Consider the following 7649-nt stretch of genomic DNA (forward strand, 5'->3'; position numbering starts at 1 on the left):
AGAGATCCATCTGGGACTAATATCTGTGGGATTTCATGATCACCCCTGAATAATAAGGTTCTTAAGAGTGAAGAGTTGGAGATTACTATATTAATCATAAGAATAAATGCAATGAACTCAATTGTAACTCAAAGCTGACAGTCAATATGTACTATGTATAGCCTTATCAAAATATCAAATTAATTACAAGAACAAATAAACAACCAATATATAACAAAACTTTGAATGAAAACATGAAAAACCAAATAACTAAACTAATCAAAACTCAAAGCAAAGTCAAACCATAAAAATTGTGTAACACAAAATTTTTGTCTGCACATTTTGTAGCACAGACTTACAGCCTGTGGCTGTTTGGTAATTGAATAGAAAAGCAATTCCTGGAGGTAGCAATCTTTGCAGGAGAAATTTAAGCAACACTCTCCTTTTAGAGTGTAGGTCTGAAGGATATGGCCTCCCAAGTCAAAACAGAACTGATGTTGTAGAATTGGGTCCCAGTTTATACAATTTTGTTGACTGATCTCCATGTAATTATTCATGATGACCCATCAGGAAAAGATAAATTTGCACTCAGAGTCTTCATGGATGCCCAGTAGCAGTTGATGTGTCTCAGCACTTCTCTAAGTCCCTTTAAATGTGCACTCTTCCTGGGCCAGAGGCTAGATGAAATTAAGGCCTGTTCATACCAAAGAAACCAAAATAAAGGAAGCGTATATAGCCCATTACAGCCATGGTTATTAGGGATGAGAGGCAATAGTGGTGTTTTTTGGTACACTCTCAGTGCTCCTCCTCCAGCACTTCTCTGAGGGAGACCGTGGTCTGTGCCATGTTCCGGTGTCTGTTGGAGTATTTCACACTTAGGGAAGGAAGAAACAAAGGCCTGGTAAGCATTTTTCAATTGAGCTATCCCTCCCAGATCAGCTCTATTCAGCTGGACAAAGCAACATAACCTATCAGCTGAGATCATTCCGTGCATCCCAATTGTCATAGAGCACCTGAGCTTGAAATTATTTCTCACCATTTAAAAACTGATAGAAACTAAACTTGCAACTACACATTATACTAGAGTTTTAAAAAACACCACATTTCCCCAGTTGTGCAGATATATTATATTGAGTAATAACATTGTAGCAATGTCTGAATGTGAGTTCAAGAGAGATGTGTGCAACCTTGAAAACCATGTGGATCCTTATGGGGTGGGAGCATGCCCTGAACTGAAGTGAAGGCTATGATTTTTTTCTCCAGTGCAGGAACCTCACAGGGTTCCTCTTGTCAATCCCTCTATCTGTAAATAACCATAGAAACCATACAACACAAAACCCATGGGTACTTCATAGATCCTAGAACCTGCAAAAGTTTGCTAAATAAATATATTCACAAGGCTAGGTAATGAACCTTAAATGTGATGGTTCTGAAGAAACAGAACAACACCCCTGTACATCTATGACTATTGAAGGGCACACCCTCAAACATACATAATATTTGTGTTTTGCAATACGAGCATATTGTATTACTGTGACCTATTTAGTTTCCTGGTTAATACTAATATAAAAATCTCCCAGATTACTTTGGAGGCATAAAAGAAGCAAATCTTGAATGGGAAAGGTACTTACTGAGCATAGCATATAGGCAGCTCAGTCAGTGATATCCTTTCCACTCCTAAACCGGTCTGGGATTCAGGGTACTTGTCCTATTATCCAATCTGACTCAGTAAGTTCTTAAGGCTGTGTAGAATACGTTTGTTTCCCAGCCTAGGGTCACATGTTGGTGGTGGAACAGCCTCTTGTTCTTGTTCACTGTTTCAGACTTGTTCCTAAAAAAGAGTTTCTTCCAATAGGATCTCCCTTTTCCATCACCTGACTGACTTGGTGTCCAATGGTATGAGCCCAGAGTAATATGAACTATCTATAACTAGGATCCAAACGAACCATTTTCTCCCCAGAATGTGATTGTGTCAGGGCTATTTTGAGTAAGATACGGCTGACTAGTTGAAGGACACATGCTTGCATGGATTATCTCACACTGAGTTCATGGAAGGGCTACACCACACAGTATCTTTCTGTTCTTCAGCAGATGGACATCAGGATAGCCTCTCCTTCAGGGCTGCTCTGAGGACCACTACAACCCTGAGCACCATAGACTCTGTGGATATCTCCTCCTTGTTCTGGAAGCACTGGGTCAAAGAGGACTTCTTTCCCACTTTCTGAACATGGCTTCCAACAAACATACTCAATTTTATACTACCAGAACTGTCTGAAGGTCCTCATTTCTCCCAAACTCCACTGAGGCTGATTTTAACTCTGAGAAAATGATTTTGAAGAAAAGCCATGCTGAATGCTACACAGATAAGATAGCGTGAGGACTTTAGATTATCTAGACCCTCAATGGGCTCCTGAAACAGGCCTGGTTTTGCTCCACAGCTATGGGAATTCTGCTGGATGCAAGTTCAGCTCCAAGCAACTCAATCTCTCAATGAGTAAAATCCAAGACAAACTACAAGGCAAAGCTTTACTGAGCAGAGATAGCAGGACATGTAATGGTGGCAAGAAATGAGGAAAACAACCTGGAATGCTTAGAAGACACATTGAGCCACCTGACCTTCAGGTGGTCCTTCACAATTCACCAAGAGCAGAAAAGGGACATAAACACGTAGATTTTATACAGCAACCTCCTCCTTCCCTCCATATACCATATCCCTTTTATATGCTCTAAAGATTTCAATGAGAATTAATAGTTTTGTCTCTAGTCAGTTAAAAATCTGACCCTAAAATAATTTTTGTGTTCTTTTTATTTGGGAGTTAGTTGAGCATGCAGAATAATTGGACTGCTGTATTTGATATTTCATAGGTGCAAACTAAAACCTCAGAGTGCATTTCTCATTAAATTTGGTCTCTAGAGACACACACAGCTGCATTTATGAACAATCACACACGCACACACACAAACAAACACACACATTTGTATATACAAGCACCCATATCACAAACACAAGATTACCTAGTATTACACAAACACACAACTTTAGTATAAACAAGCTCAGCCACAAGTGGTCCAAACACACACAGACAAACACACACACAAGACACACAAACATACACACCACACAATACACACACAGAGACACACAAACACAAATCAATGAAAATGTTACTCTCGCCCAGCATATTTCCTGTTGCATGAGCACCTTCTAGGACCTCTGATGTGTATATGTATAAGGTTCTTAGACTCAGGCAGTCTTTGCTGCCCTCATCTGTAATTAACTCCTCTTCAGAAACTTTTTTATCCAGATACTTGCTGGTCCTACAAGGAAGTTACAAGCTCTGCACAGATAACCTGGACAACCCAGTACCAAATTCCCAAGAAAGAGATTCCTAAGAAAAGCCTCCAGCAAGCCCCATGTTGACTCTCTGTGTAGGTATTGCTTCACTATACCTACACAGGATCCTTGGTAGCTTCAGAGGAAGACAGTGACTTTTGGTCACTACCCAGGAACTTTTGAACCTATTACAGTTCATGTGATCTTAAATCTTACTCAATATCAGTCAGAAGAAAGCTGATGAAATGACATGCTGTGACATTTCTTAAATGCAGTGCTGTGCCAATTATGAGGGGGAATCTATCCTGAAACAAAGCCATGCCCACGATATAGTTAGCAAAAACCATGTTAGCAGAGGAATGAGCTGTAGGATTCTGTGCATGTTCATGGTGGAGCCAATAAGACAAACCGATATCTCCCAGGGAGATAACTCTATGCAGGGAAAGTAAAGAAATCTAAAACTTATTTTTAAAATAGCTGTATTGTTTATCAGTTTGTTGAAATAAATAAGAGACGGAATACCTCCTGATAGTGGACAAGAGATGCCAAGACTACTGGACAGAACAAAACAGGAAATGTCAGGTTTATTGAGAGTCCAAGGCTCAAAGAAGTAATATAGAGAATGAGTGGATAATTCAGATGTCATTGAAGGGCCTCCCAACACACCGAGAGAGACACAAGTCAGGAAAACCATGTATACACAAAAAGAAACACACAGACACACAGTCACAGACACAGACACACACACAAGCACACACAGACTTATTCACATAAAATCATAATTGAGCAGAAAACAATGAGGTATCTATTGTGCCAAACTTGCAGTTTCCTGAACCAGGCTACCTCCACAGAGAGGCCTGTAGATGATCACATAAACAAACACTTGGAGGAGACATAGGTGAGTGCCTGGAGAAGTTGTTGGACTGTTACATTGGATTGTCTATGTTTATGGTTATACATGAGGGCCATCGGCCTCTGATATATATTATCCTACCTGCTGCTCCTTGGCACTTGGGACACAGATGTTCTTGCTGGCCTCCTCACAGAACCTCTTTTCTTCCCCACAGGACACTTGTGTTCCAGCCTGCTCCACCAGCAGCTTTCTGTTCTCATTCAGTAATATCCTTACTTTTTCATTGAGTTGAGTGCACTCACAAAAGAGGTGTTGCTCCTTGATGCTGATCCACAAAGCAAAATTGGATGATTCCCAGCCAGATTCCATTTGCTTACCCCTCCTCCAAGTCCCATGATCCCTGCAAGGGCCCTGATCCCCAGACAGCCCCAGAAGAGTCCACACTATACATAGCAGCACCAAACAGAGGCAAGTGAAATCAAGATACCAGCCATATTCCACAGGACTCAACAAACTTCTGAAAACCCTGACACCAAGAGTGCTCCCTATACATCACAGAAGAGGAAATGTTCCTCATGGTTGATTATAGGTCTGTGGTACCAAAAAAACCTTCAGCAGGTAGAGGGCTTACCCCTCTGAGAGAGTTGAGAAGACCCAACAGGTGTACACTCTTTCCATTTTTGTCAAGAATCCTACATCTTTTAATCTTTCGTCAGAATACTAGAGGTTCAAGGGTTCCTGGATATTCCAGCACGGTGGAAAAGTTTTCTATGTAGAGGATCTTGAATTTGGAAGAATAAAGATTGGAGGGTCTTAGACACTCTTCACACTTAGGACAACTGAGTCCAAGAGGTACAAATCCAAGACCCTAGCCTCAGGGCAGGGTTCCTGGATAAAAAAACACATAGCATGGATCCAGAGCCCTTGGTTTTGTTCAAAGTCCTAAAAGGACAGAAGCATTCCCTGCCTAGTTGTGGAGGTCTCAGTTGTGCAACTGACTCACCTGTAAGAATAATTATCCTCGATCAGTTCCTTGGAGTAGTCCATGGAACCCTTTATGGACTTGGTCATTTTCTCCATATCCACCATTGTCTTCTCATGTTGTGATTTAATGATGTTGAATTCAGTGTTCATCCTGTGTTAGGGCATGGCCCAAGAAGCAAATAATCTGCTGAATTAAGGATTCAATAATCATGTGCAAACAGGCTACCCAAGCCAAGTGCATGCCACATCCTGGCTCATTCAAACTGGGTCCACTTGATGCTAATTAAACTTACTATCCTGGGCAGAGGACAGCAGAGCCAGGGGACCAAATGGAGGTAGCTTACCTTCAAGAGCTTCCAGGGCAAGCATGAAGGAATAGACTACTTCTATGACAATTTTCCACTACAATGTGCCACAGGCATGGGTCCAGTAGATATGTGTAATGGCTTTCCTCTTATTTTTAAGGTAGGGATTCTCATTCCTTTGTTTGGTTCCTGTTGTTATGGGAATTCCCAGAGGACGCCACTAGTATTTACAGGACAAAGGCTTTATCACACCTCCTCCCCCAGGGGATTCTTGTGTGACAGCAAGGAAACACCAGGAGCAAACTTCCCTGGTGATCACTTTGGGCCTCTATGGACTCAATACTATCAGGACCTGCAAACTGTGCATCACACAAGTCCTCAGACACCATCAAAGGTCCCAGAGCCCCAGTCCTGAACAAAACACACACAACTACATTCACACACACAGACACAATTAGAATGCCAAATAAATCCAGGGAGGTGCCATCTCTCAGAATATAATGAACAATATCAGAGTAAAGCCATGATAGCCTGCAGGCATTGCATTCACACAATGAGAGGCAGCAAGTGTGAGCAGGTCCTTTCAGCTCTTTACAACAAGAATCAGATTGCAAGCACCCCAAGGTCAAGTACAAAAGAAGATGATAATAAACACACAGCACCTTGTTTATCCAACAATGAAACACCTGTCAGGGCTACTTAATGGAATGATGGGAGATAACACACTCCATTCATGGAAGGAAATTGGGTTAACAGATGGCACAATACAGTCAACAGGGTACTGGGCATAATTACTACCTGTAGTTCAAATCTTCACACTTGTAAAGTTCCAGGACTCCACACATTTCCTCCATGTCATTGCTGATCTTCCTCATATACAATTTCAGTTCTTCTACTTCATTTATATTTGATGTCTGATTAGTGATGTTGGAATTTTCAGATGAAGCAGACCCTGGAGAATGAAAAACAAAAATGAATTTGCATACTTGATGGCCCAGGGGCAGGGGAGACCATTCTGAGTCCCAAGGAGAAGATTGAGGGAGAGAAAAGGTAAAGACAGGGTGAATCCCTAAAAGAGCAGAAAAGCTCTCTTCCAGCTAGTTTGCCAAGCTATGTTCTTCTTCCTAACCATCATTATCAGACATATGCCACACTCCCTATTACAGGCCCCCTTGCCCTGAAATCTATAAGATGCCTCAGAAATAAAGATACAGGGAACATTGTCAGGTCATATCAGATGTGATGCAGGGAAATTCTGAAGTTCATCGTGCTTAGCACTATTAAGCCCTAATTAATCGTGTGTCTTCAAATCCAAAGTGTCTGAGACCTCACCACATGACATGACCAGGGGAGCATCCTTCTCTGTTCTTTTCTTCAGAGACTCATGTAACCTACAGTAATCTGGAAGATGAAGTTCTTCAACTCCCTTCTATGAAAGGAATAACACACTGTTATTCTCATAGTGCCCACTCCTGGCATTCTTTGTCACTCACAATGAAATTAAATAGCTCCCAGAAAAGTAGCTGCAGGTTTGTCAATTCCTGGCTCTGTCAAACCAATCATCAGAAATTCTTGACTCTTTGTCTGACATTGACAAAGTCCAAGGCTTCAGCTTGTAAGACCTACTCCTGGAAGGCCCAGCTCAAGCCTAAATCTACCAGGAAGTTCCCCAACTCTGCCTAGGACTCACTGTGCCTTCTCCAGAATGATTTCCTTCTTCCTTTTTTAAGAGAGAGGATTTCCTCTTCCTTCTGTGTTGGTCTGGTCTCTCCTTCATCTCCATTCTCTTTCTGACATAGCCTGAACAGCCAGGAAAACATCCCTGTTGCTGAACCCAGAGCAAACGAAGGGATGACTCACAGGCAGTTGCTGTTACCACAACACAGAGATGACATCACAGAAGTTTCTAGTTCTCTCCTAGATACAAGAGATTGTCCAAGGAAGGCATTACTGATGATGTCACTAGGAACTGCCATGACCTACCTGCTAACTCGTTCTCCCCAACCTGGTCCTTTTCTGCGGTGCCTTTCCTGGAGCCCCTCATGATCAGTTTACATCTGATCCACAGATAGGTGACAGGGAATGCTATGGGCTTTTGAACCTCCTCCATTAGGCTCCACCTCTTAAGCCTTCCCAAACATTTGGGGGCTATTCGCATTCAGACCTCCACAGTGCCCATGGACTGCTCAAGAGA

The 7649-nt window shown here is 42.0% G+C and overlaps 1 pseudogene; it reads right to left on the reverse strand.

Moving 5' to 3' along the window:
* Positions 1-585: 585 nt before the first annotated feature.
* On the reverse strand, positions 586-7412 carry LOC147001639 (uncharacterized; annotated as a pseudogene).
* Between the last annotated feature and the right edge of the window lie 237 nt (positions 7413-7649).

This window comes from Mus caroli, unplaced genomic scaffold (genome assembly GCF_978045245.1).
Source record: "Mus caroli unplaced genomic scaffold, Mus_caroli_1 scaffold_12, whole genome shotgun sequence".
NCBI lineage: Eukaryota > Metazoa > Chordata > Mammalia > Rodentia > Muridae > Mus > Mus caroli.